The sequence below is a fragment of the Pelodiscus sinensis genome, chromosome 1 (genome assembly GCF_052426305.1).
Source record: "Pelodiscus sinensis isolate ZL-2025 chromosome 1, ASM5242630v1, whole genome shotgun sequence".
Lineage (NCBI taxonomy): Eukaryota > Metazoa > Chordata > Testudines > Trionychidae > Pelodiscus > Pelodiscus sinensis.
In genome coordinates this window covers 294,212,761-294,236,098 of record NC_143052.1, presented here as the reverse complement: position 1 = coordinate 294,236,098, position 23,338 = coordinate 294,212,761, and the positions used below count along the sequence as shown (strand labels likewise).

The 23,338-nt window shown below is 46.6% G+C and overlaps 1 protein-coding gene across 3 annotated transcripts in view; it reads right to left on the bottom strand.

The window, feature by feature from the left end:
- FNDC3A (fibronectin type III domain containing 3A) overlaps positions 1-22,592 on the bottom strand; it is a 208,098-nt gene extending 185,506 nt beyond the window's left edge. The window contains exons 1-2 of one of the 3 annotated variants that reach the window (XM_075919050.2): positions 22,319-22,592; positions 19,841-19,910 (exon numbers count right to left, since the gene is read on the bottom strand). The gene's annotated coding sequence lies outside the window, so the exon portion shown is untranslated. The remainder of the gene's footprint in view (positions 1-19,840; positions 19,911-22,318) is intronic. The other 2 variants (XM_075919051.2, XM_075919052.2) reach the window with 2 other exon arrangements.
- Between the last annotated feature and the right edge of the window lie 746 nt (positions 22,593-23,338).

Here is a 23,338-nt window from a genome sequence, read left to right as displayed (position 1 = left end):
AATCATTGTTGTCGTTCTTCTCTGTACCCTTTCCAATTTCTCCACATCTTTCTTGAAATGTGGTGCCCAGAACTGGACACAGTACTCCAGCTGAGGCCTAACTAGTGCAGAGTAGAGTGGCAGAATGACTTCACGAGTTTTGCTTACAACACACCTGTTGATACAACCTAGAATCATATTTGCTTTTTTTGCAACAGCATCACACTGTTGACTCATATTCAACTTGTGGTCCACTATGACCCCTAGATCCCTTTCCGCCATGCTCCTTCCTAGACAGTCGCTTCCCATCTTGTATGTATGGAACTGATTGTTCCTTCCTAAGTGGAGCACTTTGCATTTCTCTTTATTAAACCTCATCCTGTTTACCTCTGACCATTTCTCTAACTTGCTAAGGTCATTTTGAATTATGTCCCTATCCTCCAAAGAAGCTGCAACCCCACCCAGTTTGGTATCATCTGCAAACTTAATAAGCGTACTCTCTATCCCAATATCTACATCATTGATGAAGATATTGAACAGTACGGGTCCCAAAACAGACCCTTGAGGAACTCCATTTGTTATCCCTTTCCAGCAGGATTTAGAACCGTTAACATCAACTCTCTGACTACGGTTATCCAGCCAATTATGCACCCACCTTATCGTGGCCCTAAGTTATTTGCCTAGTTTATCAATAAGAATATCATGCGAGACCGTATCAAATGCCTTACTAAAGTCTAGGTATATGACATCCACCGCTTCTCCCTTATCCACAAGGCTCGTTATCTTATCAAAGAAAGCTATCAGATTAGTTTGGCATGACTTGTTCTTCACAAACCCATGCTGGCTATTCCCTATCACTTTATTACCTTCCAAGTGTTTGCATATGATTTCCTTAATTACCTGCTCCATTATCTTCCCTGGGACAGACGTTAAACTGACCGGTCTGTAGTTTCCTGGGTTGTTCTTATTCCCCTTTTTATAGATGGGCACAATATTTGCCCTTTTCCAGTCTTCTGGAATCTCCCCTGTCTGCCATGATTTTTCAAAGATCATAGCTAAAGGCTCAGATACCTCCTCTATCAGCTCCTTGAGTATCCTGGGATGCATTTCATCAGGACCTGGTGACTTGCTGACATCTAACTTTCCTAAGTGATTTTTAACTTGTTCTTTGTGTATCCTATCTTCTAAACTTACCCTCTCTCTGCTTGTATTCACTACGTTAGGCACACCTCCAGACTTCTCGGTGAAGACCGAAACAAAGAAGTCATTGAGCATCTCCGCCATTTCCAAGTTCCCTGTTACTGCTTCTCCCTCCTCACTAAGCAGTGGGCCTACCCTGTCCTTGGTCTTCCTCTTGCTTTTAATGTATTTATAAAAGGTCTTCTTGTTTCCCTTTATGCCTGTAGCTAGTTTGATCTCATTTTGTGCCTTTGCCTTTCTAATCTTGCCTCTGCATTCCCGTGTTGCTTGCCTATATTCATCCTTTGTTAGTTGTCCTAGTTTCCATTTTTTATAGGACTCCTTTTTTATTTTGAGATCATGCAAGATCTCCTTGTTAAGCCAAGCTGGTCTTTTGCCATATTTTCTATCTTTCCTACACAGAGGAATTGTTTGCTTGTGGGCCCTTAACAACATCCCTTTGAAATACTTCCAACTCTCCTCAGTTGTTTTAATCAAGTAGTTGATGGAATTTCACCAACTACTCGATTAGTTGATAAGGGGGAGGGAGCGCTCACTAACCCCGCTGCAGCTCTGCAGTTTAAATGTAATAGTAGGAGCCAGGCAGCCTGGCTCCTAATACATTTAAACTGCAGCGCAGCAGTGGGGGTAGATCCTGGCGGTGGTGCAAGCTGGGACCAAACAGTACCAGCTCACACCAGGTCCCATGCAGAGCTGATTTCAGCATGTGTGAGAAACTGCAGCTAGGTACGTCCCTACCTCTGTGTGTGCTAGAAGGGGGCTTAAGAGCTTGTCACAGCCAGGGGCAGATGATCATTTTCCGGGGCCCAGGGCAATCCAATTTCGCGGGGCCCCCCCTTTGCTATGGCGCATGCGCGGGGCTTCTTGAAGCACGGGGCCTGGGGCGGCCGCCTCGCTCGCCCTGCCTGGATTCATTTTACACTGCACTGATGTAACCAGGGCAGGGCGAGCGGGGCGGCTGCCCCGGGCCCCGTGCTTCAAGAAGCCCCGCGCATGCGCCTGGTCACAGCAGTGCAGTGTAAAATGAATCCAGGCTGATGCGACAGGTGAGCTCAGTGCTACCCCAATCCCAAGTGGCATCCTGAAAGGCAGGAAACCCATCACGCCCGTATCTTATATAGAACACTCTTGTTAACATACTATAAAATTATATTATCCTTTTCCACAATTCATCACATTGTTGACTCATTCAATTTGTGATCCACTTTAAACCTCAGGCCCTTCACTTCAGTACAACTGCTTAGCCAATAATTCACATTTTGTATTTGTAGGTTTTCCTTTCCTGAGCGTAGTACTTTGCACATGTCTTTATTGATTTTCATCTTGTTGACTTCAGACCAGTTCTCCAATTTGTGTAGGTCATTTTGAATTCTAATCCTGTCCTTCAAATTGCTTTCAATTCTTTCCATCTTGGTGTCATCCTCAAATTTTATAAGCATGCTCTCCACTTTAGTAGTTAGGGAAAGGGCTCATAGGAAATTTGATCTCTGAGTTCCAGAGGACCCTTGCAATCAAATGGAACTGTGGGCAGAAAGTTGGTAATAGTGCTCTGGCTGATGAATCTGATGCACACACACAGTACAGGAACTTTGGAAAAGTGAAACCGTAAGCAACTTTGACTATCATTACATTTTTAAAATTTTTTACTTGAACCATTAGAGATGTTTTAGCAAATTAGCATTCCTAAAACACATACAACAGAATTTTTGCAAGCGTACGAAGTTCTCACCTTGGTCTTTGTGATGACTTGGGAGGGATCTATATTCAGCTTATGAATTCTGACTGATTTTATAAGATTGTTGCAGCAAAGACTAGGGAAAATCAGTCTAATCAATCTTGTCTGCCCAGCTGGAATTTAGGGCAATGTAATTTTCCCACCAGCAGCAAGAGAAGCCAGGTATTAATATTTAGTCTTAAAAGTCAGAGAGCATGAGAGACTTGGGGAAAACTTAGGAATCAAATGCATAGGAAGCTTGGGCAGGAAAAGAGGAACATGTTTTTAAAGCAGATGGAACCTGTTTTTGAGGCAGATGGATGCACAGAAAAGACACACTCCAAGCTTCAGAGGAGCAGCAAGCCATGTGGAAGATGGGGTAATATCTAATTCCTGAGAGGGAATCTGACATAAGTAAAAAAAAATGCATTCAAAAGTGGGGAAGACACTGGGTCACAGAAACACGTGTAGACATTATTGAACAGTTTAGATCCATATGCTTCAACTAACACAAACAGTGATTTTAAGAGTCCCAAAACAGAAAAGGCATGTCTACACTAGGAAATTATTTCAAAATAATAACTCCCCAAATAACTATTTTGAGGTAGCATATCCATACTACAGGGAAGCCTCAAAATTAGTCTGAGGCAGGCTCCCTTAATATGTGCTACCTCAACTTAAAGCCCCAGGAAGCACTTTGAATGACTCTGGGGAGTAGTTACTTTGAAATAACGGGCTTGGTAGCATGGGCACTCCGCTTGTTATTTCGAAACAAGGAGAGTTAATTTGAAATAATTCCCTAGTATAAACCAGGACAAAGTGTGGCACTTGTTGCTTCCACTATCACATGTCCCTGAAAAAGTGACTTGAGTCAAGACTGCTTACAAGATGATGATCTGAGAAGTGTGCTGAGGAAACCAAGGACAGAGAATGCTGCAACATACGCAAACTAAGAAAAATTTAAGAGTATACAGATCTACCACGTGGAAACAAGGGCTGTTAACAGTTAACTCAAGCAATTACCTCAAAACAAATTAACTGAATAATTAATCACAGTTCTAATCGCATTGTTCAACTATAAAAGAACTAGCCAATTAGCCCATCATAAGATGGGATTTTCAGGTCTCTCCTCCAGGTCAGTGTTCTCTCCTGAGCCTCTGGTCTCTCACTGTGTCTGTGTGTCTCTCTCTCTCTCCTTCTCCTGCCTCCCCCCCTCTCTCTCAGCTCTCCTACCCCACCTGCCTCTCACTTGGGGGGACTGCAGAGCCCAAACAGCCGTTTGGACACCGTGCTCCCCGTGCTGCATGGGGAGTGCGGAGCCCAAACTGTCACTTGCATCACTTGCTACCACGCAGCAGCCTGGCTGAGCGGCGCAGAAGTCAGCCGAGCCCCACTGCAGAAGGCGAAGGGGGCGGGGCGGTGATGTTCATGGCCAGGGGGCAGGGCCTGGAGCCACTGTCACACCGCGTGTCACCGCCCCGCCCCCCTTCACCTCCCGCCGTGCTGCTCGGCTGACTTCTGCGTCACTCAGCAGGGCCGCCGCGGGGGAGCAAGTGGAGGAAACGGCTGTTTGAGCTCTCCCATGGCGACCTGGCTGAGCAGCGCAGAAATCAGCCGAGCGCTATGGCGGGAGGCGAAGGGGTGGGCGGGGCGGTGATATACACAGCCGGGCCCCACCCCCTGGCAGTGTACATCACTGCCTGCTCCCCTTCGCCTTGGCTGACTTCTGTGCTGCCTGACTTCTGCGCCGCTCAGCCAGGCTGCCGTGAGGGAGCAGGCAGGCTGCCCCGTGGCAGCCCGGCTGAGTGGCACAGAAGTCAGCCGAGTTCCACGGCAGGAGGCGAAGGACGTGACTCAGCCAACAGCGTTGCCCAGAGGGAACAGCCAGCATTTCAGCGTCACAGACATTAGGCTAATATATATATATATATACACACACACACACACACACACACACACACAATACCAGTTTAAATGTATAATAAATACTAGCTGGAGTTACCTGGCGTTGCTCAGTCCTGCTCCCTGCTTACTGATTCACTCCTCCACCCTCCCGCTAGCCCTACTTCCTGCTGGCCAGTTCTCCTCCTTCCAATCTCCCCCAGCCAGCCCTGCTCCTGTTGGCACCCCCTCCCCGATCTCCCCCGACCAGCTCTGCTTCCTGCCGGTGGGTCCCCCCCCCCCATCTGCCCCAGGCAGCCCCGCTGCCCCCTCCCCGTCTCCCCGATCAGCTCTGCTTCCTGCCGACCATCCCTCTCCCGATCTCCCCCAGCCAGCCCAACTGCCCCTGCCAGCTCTGCTTCCCGGCCCCTCCCCGTTCCTCCCGGGCAGCCCCACTCCCCTCCCAGCTGGTTCCTCCTTCCTCCCCTCCCCGCCCCTGATCAAGTGTGTCCTTTTTTTTTTTTTTTTTTAAGACTACCTGGTAACTGTAGCCACAGGGGGCAGGGTGGATGCCCGAGCCATTGTGCGCGTGGATATGGGGCGAGTCGCAGATGGCGCTGGGGACCGCAGGCCCTAGGGTGGGCGGGGCTGCCCTTGCAGCGCAGTGCGGTGGCTTATTTTTTATTTTTACAGATTGAGATCGGGCCCGACTGGGTCCAAAATTACCTCCTGGAGAAAAGGTTATCCCATGGAAAGTTTGGTTGCGGTAGGTCTTATAGTGTCCAAGTCATTAGAGCACAAACATACAAACATGGAGCACATATTCTCCTTTATATATTAAATTTTGGATGTTTTTCTGCATTTCCAAATATAACTGAAATCAGTTATAACACAGAATACAAAGTGCACAGGCTCACTTTTCTACTTACATATATTTGCACTATAAAAATAGATACAGTATTTTTCAATTTATGTCATACAAGTTCTCCAGTGTAGTCTCTAAGCTTAAAGAGATTAAAAGTGTACAGTTGTTCACTGGATATGGGTGACAGGAGAAGGATCACATGAGGATTACCTGTTCTATTCCCTCCCTCTCTGCAATCTGGTTTTGGCCCTTGTCAACTGACAGGATACTGGGCTAGACAGACCTTTGGTCTGACCCAGTATGACCATTCTTATATTCTATAACTGCACTCAAACAAAACTATGTAAAACCGTAGAGCCTACAGATCTACTCAATCCCACTTCTTGTTTAGCCAATTGCTAAAACAAACAAGTCTGTTTACATTTACAGGCGATAATTTTGCTCTCTTATTTAGTGTCACCTGGAAGTGAGATTAGACATATGCATCGCACTTTTGCAGTTGTTACAGGATATTTACATGCCAGTTATGCTAAATATTCATATGTCCCTTCATGCTTTGGCTACCAAACCAGAGGACATGCTCTCATGCTGATGATACACATTTTTAAAAATTGTTTTTATATATGTGTTGAAACCCCTTAGGGGAGATTTGTACATCTCCTGCTCCATGGTTTTACCCACATTTTGTCATATATTGGGTTATGGCAGTCTCAGATGACGATCCAGCATATGTTGTTTGATTTGTCAAATCTGCAATGAAAGATTCTTAAAACACAAAGAAGGTACTAGGTAAAGCATCTGATTCAAGGTTTTAAGAATCTGATGTGCCTTCCACATGAGGCATGGAATATGTTGTCAGAAATCTTAAAAGACTAACACTATGATCCAGAAACTATAGAATCCAACCCCCCCCCCCCCCCCCCAAAAAAAATCAACCTTCTGTTGGTGGCAGATGACTCAGATGATAAAAATGAACATGCATCAGTCTGGACTACTTTGGATTGTTATCAAGATGAAGCCATCAATAGCATAGAAATGTCCTCTGGAATGGTGATTAAAGCATGAGGGCATATCTATATATACATTTTAAAATGTGTGTCTGTCCAACTGTGAATCTATTTGTTCTAGAACTCCTCCTAAACAATAAGACTACATCTAGACTATACACTTCTTTCAATAGAAGCTTTCTTGAAATAATCAAATTATCAACAGGTGTGTTGTAAGCAAAACTCGTGAAGTCATTCTGCCGCTCTACTCTGCACTAGTTAGGCCTCAGCTGGAGTACTGTGTCCAGTTCTGGGCGCCACATTTCAAGAAAGATGTGGAGAAATTGGAAAGGGTACAGAGAAGAGCGACAAGAATGATTAAAGGTTTAGAGAACATGACCTATGAAGCCAGGCTTCATGAACTGGGCTTGTTTAGTTTGGAAAAAAGAAGATTAAGGGGGGACATGATAGCGGTTTTCAAATATCTAAAAGGGTGTCACAAGGAGGAAGGAGAAAATTTGTTCCTCTTGGTTTCTGAGGACAGGACAAGGAGTAATGGGCTTAAAGTGCAGCAAGGGAGGTTTAGATTGGACATTAGGAAAAAATTCCTAACTGTCAGGGTGGTCAAATATTGGAATAAATTGCCAAGGGAGGTGGTGGAATCTCCCTCTCTGGAGATATTTAAGAACAGGTTAGATAGACATCTGTCAGGGATGGTGTAGACGGAGCTTGATCCTGCCTTGAGGGCGGGGGGCTGGACTCGATGACCTCTCGAGGTCCCTTCCAGTCCTATTATTCTATGATTCTATGAATCTTTCAAAAAAGCATCTTTCGAAAAAGTGTCTAGACAGCACTAAGTGGATCGAAAAAGTGATCTGCTTTTTCGAAAGAACGTTCAGACTGCTTTGAAGTTCGGTCAAAAAAATGGCACCCAAAACCATTTCTGGCAGCGCATGAGGGCAGCATTTATTTCTGGATGCTGCTGCATCAGCCTTGCAGAGACACGTGCTTAAAGGGATCCCCCGGACAGCTGTTTCTCTGCTGATGATGCTGCTGGCTTGCCTGCCTCTCAGAGGGACAGCAAAGCTGTTGCAGTGCTTGTTCTGGTTGCCCAACTTGCATGGACATCATAGCATTTAGTTTTATGTTGCTTTTTCTGCTGTTTTCACTTTTTTCTATGGAGCCAGAGCTGCCCCAGACAAGTAATGGCCCTCCATGGTCATACTGCAAATTCTGCTGCATCTACAGGACACTGTAATGATGCTCCTGCCCGATCTGGACCCAGACCTGAGATACGAAACCTTCGCCCAGGATGCAGGACCAATGCCCTTGATTCCAAACTTCTTCATGGAGAGGCGTTTGTGGAGGCTCAACACCAGTTCTGACTCGTGGGACTGGCTCATCATGCAGCTGTGGGATGACCAGCAGTGGCTCCGCAACTTAGGTATGCAGAAGGCTACATTCCAGGAGCTGTGTGCCTGGCTCATCCCTGTGCTCCGACAACAGGACACCCACCTGTGGCCCACCATCCCCCTGGAGAAGTGTCTCTCTAATGCCCCGTGGAAGTTCGCAATGCTCAACAGCTACCGCTTGGTGTGACACCAGTTTGGTGTGGGGAGGTCTATCATTGGGGCTGTCTTGATGGAGGTTCATCACTCTAAGGGGACAGTCCCTGCTGAGTGGGGGAGCTGAAAGAGAGGGACTGTGAGGAAAAGGCAAGAGGGAAGGGGAGATGGAGTGGGAGGGAGCTCCTTGACTCACCCAGCGCCGCTCTGGGGTGGGAGGTCCTGAGGAAGGGAAACCTGGGATGTTTGGGGGGGGTAGGGTCAGAGTGGGGTGGTTCTCCTCCCAAAGACTCAGACACCCTATCTAATACTCTGGGTTTTTTTTTTTGTCTCTTTCTGCAGGTGGTGAGGGCCATCAATTCAGAGCAAGTGAAAGTAGGAATAAGAAATCCTCCGGAAAAGGCTTTATTTTCCAGAGAATAACGTCTAGACTGGCGCTTTTCTCCGGCTTTTCCCCAAGCCGGAAAAAAGCGGCAGCCATGTTAATGCAAATGCCACGGGGGATATTTAAATCCCCCGCGGATTTGCCTATTCCAAAGTCTACATTAGCATCCCTTTTCCGGAAAGGGGTGCCAATGTAGACACAGCCTGACAGTTAGGAACTTTTTCCTAATGGCCAACCTAAACCTCCCTTGCTGCAGTTTAAGCCCATTGCTTCTTGTTCTATCCCCAGAGGCCAAGATGAACAAGTTTTCTCCCTCCTCCTTATAACACCCTTTTAGATATCTGAAAATTGCTATCATGTCCCCCCTCAATCTTCTCTTTTCTAAACTAAACAAACCTAATTCCTTCAGCCTTCCCTCATACCAGCAGTCAGTTCTCTAGACCTTTAACCATTCTTGTTGCTCTTCTCTGGACCCTCTCCAAATCTCTCTTGAAATGCAGTGCCCAGAACTGAACACAATACTCCAATTGAGGTCTAACCAGCGCAAAGTAGAGCGGAAGAATGACTTCTCGTGTCTTGTTCACAACACACCTGTTAATGCATCCCAGAATCATGTTTGCTTTCTTTGCAACAGCATCACACTGCTGACTCATATTCAACTTGTGGTCCACTATAATCCCTAGATCCCTTTGTTGTACTCCTTCCCAGACAGTCGCTTCCCATTCTGTATGTATGAAACAGATTGTTCCTTCCTAAGTGAAGCACTTTGCATTTGTCTTTATTAAACTTCATCCTATTTACCTCAGACCATTTCTCCAATTTGTCTAGGTCATTTTGAATTATGACTCTATCCTCCTGATTAGTTGCAACCCCTCCCAGCTTGGTATCATCTGCAAACTTAATAAGCGTACTTTCTATACCAATATCTAAATCGTTGATGAAGATATTTAACAGAGCCAGTCCCAAAACAGACTCCTGCGGAACCCCACTTGTTATGCCTTTCCAGCAGGATTGTGAACCATTAATAACTACTCTGAGTATGGTTTTCCAGCCAGTTATGCACCCACCTTATAGTAGCCCCATCTAAGTTGTATTTACTTAGTTTATTGATGAGAACATCATGCGAGACCGTATCAAACGCCTTACTAAAGTCTAGGTATACCACATCCACCGCTTCTCCTTTATCCACAAGGCTTGTTATCATATTAAAGAAAGCTATCAGATAGGTATGACATGATTTGTTCTTTACAAATCCATGCTGGCTGTTCCCTATCACCTTGCCACTTTCCAAGTGTTTACAGATGATTTCCTTAATTACTTGCTCCATTATCTTCCCTGGCACAGAATTTAAACTAACTGGTCTGTAGTTTCCTGGGTTGTTTTTATTTCCCTTTTTATAGATGGGCACTATATTTGCCCTTTTCCAGTCCTCTGGAATCTCTCCTGTCTTCCATGATTTTCCAAAGATGATAGCTAGAGGCTCAGATACCTCCTCTATCAGCTCCATCATGGCTGGCTTTGCTAGGCTTGACTTCCCGAACAGTGGAGGAGCACTCGATGGGATACACATCCCAATCCGCACAATGCCCCTTCCAGCAGCCCACTTCATTAACAGGAAGGGCTACTTTTCAACGGTGCTCCAGGCCCTGGTTGATCACTGGGGACAGTTTGTGGACATTTGTATCAGGGGTCGGAGTGGGCACATGATGAAATGACCACAGGGGGCAGCAAGCACCCCAGTGAAAAACTGCTGGCCAGCAGCACCTGACATGGCCTGCCCTGGGGAGAAGCTGCCAGCCGCGTAAGCAGCTCTGCCACCCCCAGTGCCAGCCCCAGGGAGTGCCGGCAAGCAGCCTGCACAGTCGTCTCTGCCCCCAGGGAGTGCCAACAGACAGCCTGCATGCCCCCCATCCCAGGGCCACCCCCACTGATGGCCCTAGGGAAAAGCCAGCTGCTGGGGTTCACCTTACTCCACACCCCCTTTGACCAGCACCAGGAAGAAACCAGCAGTCAGGGTGTGCCCCCTTCCACATTCCAGGCAACACTGGGTAAGTCTTTGGTGTGTAAATAAGAAGCAAGCAGCATTACTGCCCATGAAAGTAAACAAATTTGTCTTAGTGACCGGCTAAACAAGAAGTAGGACTGAAAAGATTTGTGGACTCTACATAGTTTTGTTTTTGAATGCAGTTATGTAAAAAACAATTCTACATTGGTAAGTTGCACTTTCACATTAACAAGACTGCATTACAGTACTTGTATGAGATTAATTGAAAAATACTATTCTTTACCATTTTACAGTGCAAATATTTGTAATAAAATATAAATTGGGCAGTGTACACTTTGTATTCTGTGTAGTACCTGAAACCATAATACATTTGAACACGTAGAAAATATTCCAGAAAGCCCTCCAAACAATTTAAACAGTTTGATTAAATGTGATTATATAAAAAAAAAGAAATCAGTGAGTTAAAAAAAAAAATCTCAATTTAATTATGATTTTTTAATTGCTTCACAGCCCTAGGTGAAATCCAAACAGAGCAGTCTGTTGAGAGTCCAGCAAAGGGAGCTCTATGAGGACTGCTTGAGATGGTTTGAACACATTTCATGAGAGAATGGTCCAAATTCCTTCCTGGAGTTTCCACTTCATTGCTAAATAACAAAACGTAAGCCCCAGCCTCATATTTTCTTTGGAGTTTGGCTGTTTCTAAGAGGTTTTCATGAAGGAAAACTTCTTTATTACCCTACCTTTATTTCCCTTTGCCTCAAAAAGATAGTCAAACTCTTCTGTGCTCCTGGGTTTGAACTAATAGGACCCACCTGGGTTTGACATGAGCCGGGATGTCCCTATACCTCCCCCATGGGGGTGTATACCCACCCTGAATTTCCCCAACACCCCCCTCAGTTTTGTGAACTATGATGCCATACAGCCCATCTTCACCTTCACGGTCTCATCTCTCATCGGCACTGACACCCCCCCTTGTAAATTTGAACCCCCCCCCATTTCAATTCCTGGGGAGGCTACTGGACATGAGTCAGCAGAAATATCTTTGCATTCTTTCATGGGGTAACAGCACCTGTGTCAAGGCTGTTCCTCATTCTAGCACTTTAAGTATAAAAGGTGGAGGCCTGTAAGAGACCTTAAAATACCCTGCCATTAAACGCTATTGCTTAAAAATTTCCCTGACCTCAGGTGGTAGGTTACCACAATACAAATGCAAAAATTCATTTGAAAAAAAAAAAAAAAAAAAAAAAAAAAAAAAAAAAAAAAACCTCAGGAAGACACACTTGGGGATTTTTCCTGTGGGGTACCCCAAAGCATTTTAACCCTCCATTAACAGAGAGCTTGGGGGAAAAAAACCTGTAAATTTCTTAATAGCAGACCTTTCTGTCTCAGGCATGTGCACACAGAAGCTCATGCCTTTTAGGACATAGGAATCAGATCATAGTATTAAAAGTGTGGTTTTATTAACAAAACAAAGAAGACATACTTGGAAAAGCACATTTGGTTGCTAAGCATCAGAGCAACTGAAAAAATGCATATTTAAAAAAACAAAAAAAACCACAGAATTGCTTCCCTGGGATTCAGTAGGAGAGGGGGTACCTGGGCACAACAGATATGAGTTTAATTAACCCAAAAGAAAGAAAATAACCTGTTAACGTCTGACTAAACATTCCCTGTTCTACGGGCTTCTCTGTTGTTCCAAGGTTTAGTCTTCAATATCACTGAAACTTCTGTGCCCTGTTCCTGGCTTAACTCATCTCTCACTCTGACACAAAAGATGGCAGCAAGAGGATCCAGCTTTTCAATTTAAAAATCTCACAATTTTTCATTGGCTCTCCTGGCTCCTTACCAACACTTCCCATAAACTCTTAAGGACTATTTATCTCTGTATTTAACCCAGGGATGGGCAAATACCAGCCTACAGGCTGGCAGACCCCATCACTGCATTTATCTGCACCTCTGCAGGTACAGGGGAATCACAGCTTCATGGCTTACAGCTCATTAGGAATGAGCCTGGAGTACAAGTATCTCAGCCAGTTCAGAAGTGAATACCCCAACATTCAGCTATCAAGTCATATTTTAAGACAGCTCTGTGCACATATTAGAAAGGCAGAATAACTTTATGACCACAACAGTATATTCTCTGATTAAAATTCTATATAAGTCCCTGCTTTGCAAACTGACTAATGCAAGCAGGACCCCTGTATTCACACAAAGCCCCATTGGCTTCAATGGGTTCCACACAAGCAAAATAATCAGGACTAATTTATTTGTTGATTCAAACATTGATTTCAAACATCTGAAAATACAAATACTGTTTTGAGTCAATTTTTTTTCAACCAAAAAGTATTTGTTTGTTTCTTCATCTTTTAGTGTCTACAATTTTCATTTACTTCACAAATCTAGCTAAATTTTAAAATAAAGAGTCAGAACAATTTCAAAAATATCAGAATAAGAGACTGTCACATTTCTCTTTTTTAATCCAGTCAAAAATATTAGCCAAATTCATCCCAGATTCACAAATAGTGTCATTTGACTGAAACATTCATTTTGAGACAGAGTATTTGTCCCTCCAAAAACAGTTATGTAAAAAAATATATATTATGTATGTATATCAGTTGTATAGTTAATACTTACCTGTCATACCTTGTTTATCTCCCTTTATCTGTTAATAAAATCCCTTTAGTTTATCACTCTTGGTCTGTCTTCTTACCTTTAGAGTAAGCTATTAACAACCTGATTATAGATGCAGGTGTGGGGATGGGCCTGATGGTTGAGATTCCTTGTGGCCAAGGTTTCTCAGCCAACAGCCAGGCACCTAGAGAAAACACCTGCTGTTTTAAAACAGCTGGTTTTTCTCTCTTGGGGGCAGGGCAAGGGAGGGGAGGGAAGACTTCTCACTCTCCCCAACCCCAGGCCAATCAGGGTGGGAGGGAGAGCACAAGAAGCCTTGGCCCCTCCCCTTCTGCCCAAGGCTCCCTCCACTTCTGGGGTGGCCTGGAGCCACTTCAGAAATTTCTGAAGTGACCCCCTTTTAAAAATGATTGGCCAACCCTGAGCTACACCCCTCCTTCTTATCCTCAGCATTCCCTTTTACCTATTCCGCTCTAGTAGGGACTTTAGTGAAAGATCAACCCAAGGTTTATTGCTGACCAGACTCTGTAAGGCAAGCCTTTCCCCAAGTTGAGTCCTTAGGTATTTAGGCATCTGTAACGGGGCGGTGAGCTCCCTGCTGCCGGAGCCTACTGCCGCCCGCACTTGCCAAGACACCGCAGAGGTGGAGAAAAGGCAGCCCTGCTGCAGCGTCGGCGGTGTGAGACTTGTTCAGGCATGGCTCCCTGCGCAAGTGCAGAGGCACCCGCCGGCTGGCAAAACCTCTCGGCATCTGTGCGGGTGTGGGGGGGAGGCCAGCCAGGAGGCAGAGGAGCAATCAGACATGGGCTCTTCAAAAGGCCCGAAGAGCTGCAGGACCAGACGGAAGAGCTGGGGGGCTGGATGGATGTCCTAAAGAGTTGAGTCAGATGGAGAGGAAGAAGCAGCCCAGGACAGGGCACCGGAAGGCCTGCGGGTTGGTGAGCTAAGGGACAAATCCCCACCAGCTGAACAGGTGAGGATCATCTGTTCTTAGGGTCCCGGGCTGGGACCTGGAGTGAGGATGGGCCCAGGTCCCCCCTCCCCTCCAATACTGGGAGGGGGGGGGGGGGAAGGATAGCTCAGTGGTTTGAGCATTGGCCTGCTAAACCCAGGATTGTGAGCTCAATCCTTGAGGAGGTCATTTAGGCATCTGGGGCAAATCTGTCAGGGATGGTACTTGGTCCTGCCATGAGGGCAGGGTACTGGACTCAATGACCTCTCAAGGTCCCTACCAGTTCTAGGAGATAAGCATCTCCATTCATTTTTTTTAAACCCCCTGGGTGGGACCCCTGGGGAAAGAAAAGACCCTACAGCGTATCACCCATAGGTTTTTCTGGCCAGGCGTGCATAGAGAAGTACAGGACTTCTGTAATTCCTGCCCAGCATGCCAATTAACCCAGCCTCGGACAGGGTCATAGTGGTAGGGATTCCTTTTGAGAGGGTAGCCCTAGACTTAGTGGGCTCTTTAGAACGGTCCAAAGTGGGGTACCAATATATACTAGTCCTGCTGGACTATGCCACTAGGTACCCGGAAGCCATCCCCTTAAGAAATACAACAGCCCCCAAATTAGCCGTGGAATTGGTAAAATTTTTTGCCAGGGTGGGGATGCCATGAGAAATACTAACAGACCAGGGAAACCACATATCGTCCAAGTTAATGGTGGAGCTGTGCAAACTGTTATGTATCACCCACAAACAGATGGACTGGTAGAGCAATTCAATTGAACGCTTAAAACTATGCTCTTACGTCTTACGGAGGGGGACCCACAAGAGTGGGATAAGCTGTTACCCGCCTTACTATTCATGATAAGGGAGGTCCCCCAATCGTCTGTGGGATTCTCCCGTTTCGAACTCTTATATGGGCATCAGCCAAGAGGTATTCTAGACTTAGTTAAGGAGGCCTGGGAGGAGCAAGAATCACAAGCACTAGGGTCGGTCCCTTATGTGTTACGCCTGAGAGAGAGGTTGCGGTGGTTAGGGTAATTTGCCAAGGCCAATCTATGCCAGGACCAGGAAAAACAGGCCTATTACTACAATCGGGAAGCTAAGGTGAGGGAGTTTAAACCTGGAGATAGGGTACTCTTCCTGTTGCCCACAAAGGAATCAAAACTCTTAGCAAAATGATAGGGACCCTTTGAAATTATCCGTAAAGTGGAAAGTGAAGATTATGAGGTTCGCTTGGTAGGCAAGAGATGAGGGACACAGGTCTACCACATTAACCTATTAAAGAAATGGAACCTGCATGAAAGTCTGTTGATAAGTCCCTCACCACCCCCAGTTGACTTAGGACCCTGGGCAGGGGATGTTGAGGAGCCCTGGGAGGTGGTGTTAGGGGACAAGATGATGGTAGCACAACAGGGGGAGGTGCTAGAAATCCTCAAGGTGTACCAAAAGGTGTTGTCTGAAACCCTGGGGTGCGCTACATTAGTAAGCCACCATATTGCCACGACCCCGAGGCATAAAGTACGTGATCTGGTTTTCCCGCTGCCGAGAAAGATGTGGGACAGTGCGAAAGGAGGTACAGATTATGACACGTTTGGGCGTAACTGAAGAATCCTGTAGTGACTAGCAAAGTTCAATTGTCTTAGTGCCAAAACCGAATGGGCCCATTTGTTTCTGCATAGGCTTCTGTAAGGTAAACGCGATTTCCCAGTTAGATGCCTACCAGATGCCCTGGGTGGATGAACTTTTGGAGAAGCTAGGCCAAGCTCAGTACATCTTGATGTCAGATTTAACAAAGTGGTATTGGCAGATTCCATTGACACCTATATCTAAGGAAAAGACTGCTCTCTCAACCCTCTTTGGACTATTGCAATTTAAAAATCATGCCATTTGGGTTGCACGGGGCAGCTGCGACTTTTCAGAGATTAATGGACCGGGTACTAAGGGACCACCAACAGTACGCTGCAGCTTATATTGATGACATCGTCATCTATAGCCTAACCTGGCCCGAACACTTGCAGCATTTGCAGGCCGTGTTAAAAAACACTGCCAAGAGGCAGGACTCGGAGAAGTGTTACATAGGACAGCGGGAAGTTACTTACTTACAGTAGGAAGGGGGAAGTTGAGACCCCCTAGTGAGCAAAGTCCAAGCCATAGTAGAATATCATACTCCGACAACCAAAAAGCAGGTATGCCAATTTTTAGGATTAGTCGGCTACTATCTACACTTTATACCCGATTTTGCAACTATAGTTGCTCCATTAACCAATTTGACCAAGGGGACACAACCTAAGAAGGTGTGCTAGTCAGAGCAGTGTGAAAGAGCAATTCGGCAGCTGCGGTTGTGTCTAATGCAAGCACCTGTGCTTGTGCAACCGAATTTCTCAAAAGAATTTATTTTACAGACCGATGCATCGATGGTAGGACTGGGAGCGGCCCTGACAAGAGATTCAAGGGGAGGAACACCTGGTATTATACTTGAGCTGAAAGCTGTTCCCCAGGGAACAGGCCTTCTTGACCATCGAAAAAGAGGCATTAGTGGTTAAGTGGCTATAGAGACTGAGGTACTATTTGCTCAGGAACCCTTTTAAGCTAGTAACAGGCCATACTCCACTGTGGTGGCTCCATCTATGAAGGAGGCTAACCCTCAAATAATGAGGTGGAATCTAGTCCTACAGGTTTGAGGTTCTACATCGGGCACAGACAAAACACAACAATGCCGACTTCTTCTTGAGGATGCAGGATGGAGAAGAGGGACCACAAGAAGAAGTAAGACATCTAATGGGGGGGGAGGAGAGAGATATGTGACGGAGCAGTGAGCTCCCCGCCGCCATAGCCTGCCACCGCCCGCAGTTGCCAAGACTCCGCAAAGGTGCTCGGTGCAGAAAAGGCAGCCCCGCCGCAGCATCGGCATTGTGGGGCTTGTTCAGGCATGGCTCCCCGTGCGAGCGCAGAGGTGCCCGCTGGCCAGCGAACCCTCCCGGCGTCTGCGCAGGTGTGTGTGTGGGGAGCCGGGAGGAACAATCAGGCGCAGGCTCTTCAAAAGGAGAGTGCTGGACACCAAGAGGAGGAAGGAGGAGCTGAAGGGCCAGGCGGAGCAGAGGATGCAGAGCTGGCCAGAGCCACCGAGGGGCTGGCCTGAAGAGCTGCAGGACCAGATGGAAGAGCCGGGGGGCTGGACGGATGTCCCAAAAAGTTGAGTCAGATGGAGAGGAGGAAGAGGCCCAGGACAGGGCACTGAAAGGCCTGTGGGTTGGTGAGTTAAGGGACGAACTCCCACCAGCTGAACAGGTGAGGATCACCTGTTCTTAGGATCCTGGGCTGGGACCTGGAGTGAGGGCGGGCCCAGGTCTCCCTCCCCTCCAATGCTGATGACCTCTCTCTCCGGCTAACTGGGCACATCAAACCGGGGGCTGAGGATCAAGGGACCCTGATATTGGACTAAGGTTGCAGGGTGAACACGCGGGATGTAGGGAAAAGGGATCTCAGAGTAGTTAGGATTACTAGTAAGCACGGGGGTCGGTCCCGATAATAGAACCTACATGGTCTGAGGGACACACTCTGGGACAGCATCTAAATACCTTTTTAAAAGATGATTCTTGGAGCTTACGCAATTAACAATTTAATTACCTAGTGCAGCGTTCCAGAGTAAGAGTTTAGACACTGTCTGCTCATTTCCCTACCACATGCACACTTCCTCACATATCTACTACACACCCACCCACCCAAAATGCGATTATACATGTACACACTGAGGGTATGTCTAGACTACATGCTTCTGCTGACAGAGGCATGTAAATTAGACATACTGCCATAGTCAATGAAGTGGAGATTTAAATATCCCCCGCTTCATTAGAATAAAAATAGCCGCTGCGTAGTGCCAGCTCAGCTGTTTGTCGGCACAAAGCAGCAGTCAAGATGGGGATTGGTCAACAAGGAAAATCTTTGTCGTCCGATCCCTTATGCCTCGTGAAACGTGGCCTGTGTGCAGAGCTAGCCATTTGACATAGTCTTTGCAGGTCTGTGATGTAGGGCTTGTCTATACTTACCCAGAGATCAATCTTCCAGGGTTCAATTTAGCAGGTCTAGTAAGGACCCACTAATATCAAACACTGATGGCACCCACATCAACCCCAGTACTCCTCAGAGTCACGAGGAGTAAAGGAAGTCAACAGGAGAATTTCTCTAGTCAACCTCCTGTAGTAAGGCTGCCAGAGAAATTCAATTTAAGATGCATCAACTATGCTATTCTCATAGCTGGAGTTGTGTATCTTAAACCAAATTTCTCCCCTACTGTAGACTTGGCCTTATATTAGAGCAGTTGATAGTGTTTGAGATTAAGTACGTTACCTCCAAGGAGATTACCTAGATTCCTGGGGCTCTGTCTGCTGGCAGCTCCGGGAGAGGCACACTGAGTTTGCCTTGGCTCCCCCTCCCTACCAGGGACAGAGTCTTCCCCGGCAACCCATAGGGAGTGAGATGTCCCTCCCAGAGAGTTCAGGAGGGAGAAAAAAGCCATTGTTAGAGGAGTCCGGAGCCAGCCAGGACAAGGGGAGGGCTGGCTCTGTGGGAGCTAGTAAGCCCCAGGCCTGCATACAGGGTTTCCCCACTGAGAACTAGCCTCTAGGGACCTGAAAGCAAGATCCCTCAGCTCAGTTTTATTTCTCCACTGTTGATTCCCAGTTTGTAGAGTTTGCTGGGAAACTTCCCCAGCCAGGCTGAGTTAGCTCTCCAGCTCCCTAGGTGAGAGCTGTCAGGACATGGTCAGCACTGCTCTGCCTGCTAGTTCAGGGCTGCTGCCTGTGTGTCTGAATGCTGGGGTAGGAGATTACAGTTTGAATTTTAGTGCAGTTGTGTAACCTGCACCTTGAGCCTTGCACCCCTTTGTGGTGAGAGGAAATTCTGGGACCAAAGCAGCCTGATTCTTCCCTGAAGAGGATCCCTGCCAGAAGAGACCAGCCCCTCTGCAGAGACTGAGTCATCTCTGAACCTGAGGCTCATTCATGGAGTGTGTGAGTGCACCATCTTTTTAGTCAGGGAATTTGTTTGGGGATTTTATAACCTGCTGCATATTAAACCTGTGGAGGGATTTACCACCTTCTCCCATTTGTGAATCCTTTGGGCTGTACTGGACCCAGTCAGCCCCACTGCAGAGAAGAATTTTGTGGTCATAAGTCATCAAAGGCTCCACAAAGTACACATATCAATGGGTCACTAATCTTACAGTTGCTGGGCACCGATTAACCTAAACAGTGTTTTACCCTGTTATATTATATTTGTCTTCTGTTTATATTAAACAGAAGTGTATTAGTGTATGTGTTTGTGTTATTTTCTGGGAGTCTCCAGCTATCTGGCAAGTACGTGGGGATTACCCTGGGTTAGAATTTTCCTCCCAAGCTGCCCTGGGGACCCTGCCAGGAAAAAGTGAGGGGGGTGGAGGCACCGCCAAATAAATCCATAGGAAAAAGTAAAGTTGAGTGGGTGGTGGGATCCAAAAGAACCCAGACCTATCCATCAAAACCTGTAAGCAGATTGGCATTAAAGAAGGTAACCAGGTGGAAACCGGGCACTACAAGTATTTTTAAGCAGCAATTTTAAATCACTGTACTGGACAAACATCATTTAAATACACCTTCAAGTTCTAAAAATAAAAAGCCAGTATTTTTTAAACTTGTAAAAGAAGTTACCTTGTGAATTGAAACATTGCATGCCAAGTAGTAGTCTACAGCAAAGTTTTGCAATTTCACCAGAAACCACCTTGGAAAAAAAAAAAAAAAAAAAAAAAACAAGATTTAAAATTGAGTCACTAATTTGCTCTTAAAACACTGTCCACAAAGGGTTGGGTTTTTTAGGTTATGAAAAACAACTTAATGTTCATGTATATTTACTTTTTACCAGGTTTCTACAATGTAAACAGCCTCATCAGTTTCACTTTTACTGCTAGTTGGTTTCACTTTCTGATTGCCAGTAAGCAACATAACAGTTTTGTTTGCATTCAGCACCCTGTATTTACATGGTTTTCTGCTTTGGGTTTTTTCAAATTTAAAGATCCATGGAAATATTCTCATTCGTATTATGGGGGTCATTGATTTCAAGAATGTGGAGTGTAAGTCTAGCTGGAGACTTCCCTTTAAATCATATCTACACCTGCAGGATTTCACACTATTTATTTATAATGGGAAACTAAACTGTCATTAGCATGGCTTGGGAAGACAAGTTAGGAGAGCGCAATTTCTAGCCTGCGGGAGAGGACGGTATCTTCAGGAACAGGTCGGTACTGCAGTTTGCGACTTCCCTGCCCATGGTCTGCCACTGAGAACGCTTCACCTATCTCTCCCCACCACATACACACAGGATCCCACCCTTTATCATAGAATATTAGGACTGGAAGGGACCTCGAGAGGTCATCGAGTCCAGTCCCCTGCCATTATGGCAGGACCCAGTACTGTCTAGACCATCCCTGATAGACATTTATCTAACCAACTCTTAAATATCTCCAGAGATGAAGATTCCACTGGCAATTTATTCCAGTGTTTAACCACCCTGACAGTTAGGAACTTTTTCCTAATGTCCAACCTAAACCTCCCTTGGTGCAGTTTAAGGCCATTGCTTCTTGTTCTAGCCTCAGAAGCCAGGCAGAACAATTTTTCTCCCTCCTCCTTGTGACACCCTTTTAGATACCTGAAAACCGCTATCATGTCCCTTCTCAATCTTCTCTTTTCCAAACTAAACAAGCCCAGTTCTTTCCATCTTCCCTCATGGGTCATAGTCTCTAGACCTTTAATCGTTCCTGTTGCTCTTCTCTGGACCTTCTCCAACATCTTTCTTGAAATGTGGTGCCCAGAAAAGGACACAATACTCCAACTGAGACCTAATCAGCACAGAGTAGAGCAGAAGAACCATTTCTCCAATTTGTCCAAATCATTTTGAATTATGACCCTGTCCTTCAAGCAGTTGCAACCTCTCCCAGCTTGGTATCATCTGCAAACTTAATAAGCGTAGTCTCCATGCCAATATTTAAATCATTGATGAAGATATTGAACAGAACCGGTCCCAAAACAGACTCCTGCAGAACCTCACTTGTTATACCTTTCAAGCAGAATTCTGAACCATTAATAACTACTCTCTGAGAACTGTTATCCAGTCAGTTATGCACCCACCTTATAGTAGCCCCATCTAATTTGTATGTGCCTACTTTATTGATAAGGATATCATGCAAGACCATATGAAATGTCTTACTAAAGTCTAGGTATACCATGTCCACCGCCTCTCCCCTATCCACAAGACTTGTTATCCTATCAAAGAAAGCTATCAGATTGGTTTGACACGATTTGTTCTTTACAGATCAATGCGGGCAGTTCCCTATCACCTTATTATCTTCCAAGAATTTGCAGATGATTTCCTTAATTACTTGCTCTATTGTCTTTCCTGGCACAGAAGTTAAACTGCCTGGTCTGTAGTTTCCTGGGTTGTTTTTATTTCCCTTTCTATAGATGGGCACTATATTTTCCCTTTTCTAGTCTTCTAGAATCTCTCCTGTCTTCCATGATTTTCCAAAGATGATAGCTAAAGGCTCAGCTACCTCCTCTATCAGCTCCTTGAGTATTCTAGGATGCATTTCATCAGGCCCTAGTGACTTGCAGACGTCTAACTTTTCAAAGTGATTTTTAACTTGTTCTTTTTTATTTTATCTTCTAAACCTCCCTCCCTTCCCACTAGCATTCACTGTGTTAGGCATTTCTTCATCAGACTTCTGGAGAAAGACCGAAACAAAGAAGTCATTCAGCAGCTCTGCCATCTCCAAGTTTCCTGCTACTGTTTAAATACTTAACTCACCAAAAGGTTTCCCACTGCCAACGGACTTTACATCCCCGCAGGAGACACATGCGGCAGGCAGCCGCCTGCACCCAGGGACACTTCAGCAGGAGAAGCCTGGTGTCTCTGAGCCACACTAGCACAGGCAAGGGGGGGGGGGGGGGGGCAGAATCTGCCGTCCGCGGGGCCAGCCCCCGCCCCCCAAGCCAAACCCTCCCCAGGAAGGAGGGGAGGGAAAGGTGAGGAGCTAAGCGAGCTGTCAGCGGAATCCTGCCCCGGGGGGGGGGGGGGGGGGGGTTACCCAGCCGCCCCTCGCGCCTCCCCGCGGCGGGTGGATGGACCTTACTCACCGCCGGGACTCAGGTAGCTGCCTCCGCAGGTAACGGTTCGGTGCCCGTCCCCGGTAGCAGCCGCGGGCGGGGAGCTCCCAATGGCGGAGCTAGGGCAGGGGCGGGGCGGTCCCAGCGGCTTTTCCTACCTCGCCCGGCGCTCAGCCCCCGCCCGCTCCGCTACCTGCGCGCTCCGCCCCAGCCTGGCCCAACGGCGCATCGCCGCCTCAGCTGCCGAGCCGCCTCGCCTCGCCCGCGGCCGCCACCCTCGCTCAGGGGCGGGGGAGATGCTCGCTGGGGGAGGTCGGCTCCGGCACGCACTACGCTTACGCAGCGGGAGGGGGTGTTTATCCGCGGAGGAATGGGGGCGGGGCTCAGGCTGGGCATAAAAAGCCCCTTTGTCGCTCTTCCTTGGGGGGGGGCGACGAGCTGGCAAGGTGGGTGCCCTGGGCAAGGCTGCAGGAGGGGAGGACAGACAGCCGGGGGGGTGTCTTTTGCTAGCTCTCCAGTATTAGTGGGGGGGAAGGCATCCTGTAAGGCCAAAGTCATGGGCCTTGGCCCATGGTTGATGGTTATTGGATGCCTAACATAGTGAATGCCAGTGAAAATGAGGCACTCAGAAGTTAAAATATGACAAGAACAAGCTAAAAATGAGAGGGGTAAGATGTCTTCCTGTCACCAGGGTGCGATGAAACACATCGGAGATTACTCAAGGAACTGATTGAGGAGATATCTTGATCTATTCGCTTTGAAAAGTTGTGGAATCTGGGAGAGATTCCAGAAGACTGGAAAAGGGCAGGTATAGTGCCCATCTATAAAAAGGGAAATAAGGACATCCCAGGGAATTCCAGACCAGTCAGTTTAAGTTCTGAACCTGGAAAAATAACAGAGCAAATAATTAAGCAGTCCAGTTATGAACATCTAGAAAACTTGCCAGCTGTCTACACTGGCCGCTTGAATTTCTGCAAAAACACTGACTTCCTACTGTAAGAAATCAGTGCTTCTTGTGGAAATACTATGCTGCTCCCGTTCGGGCAAAAG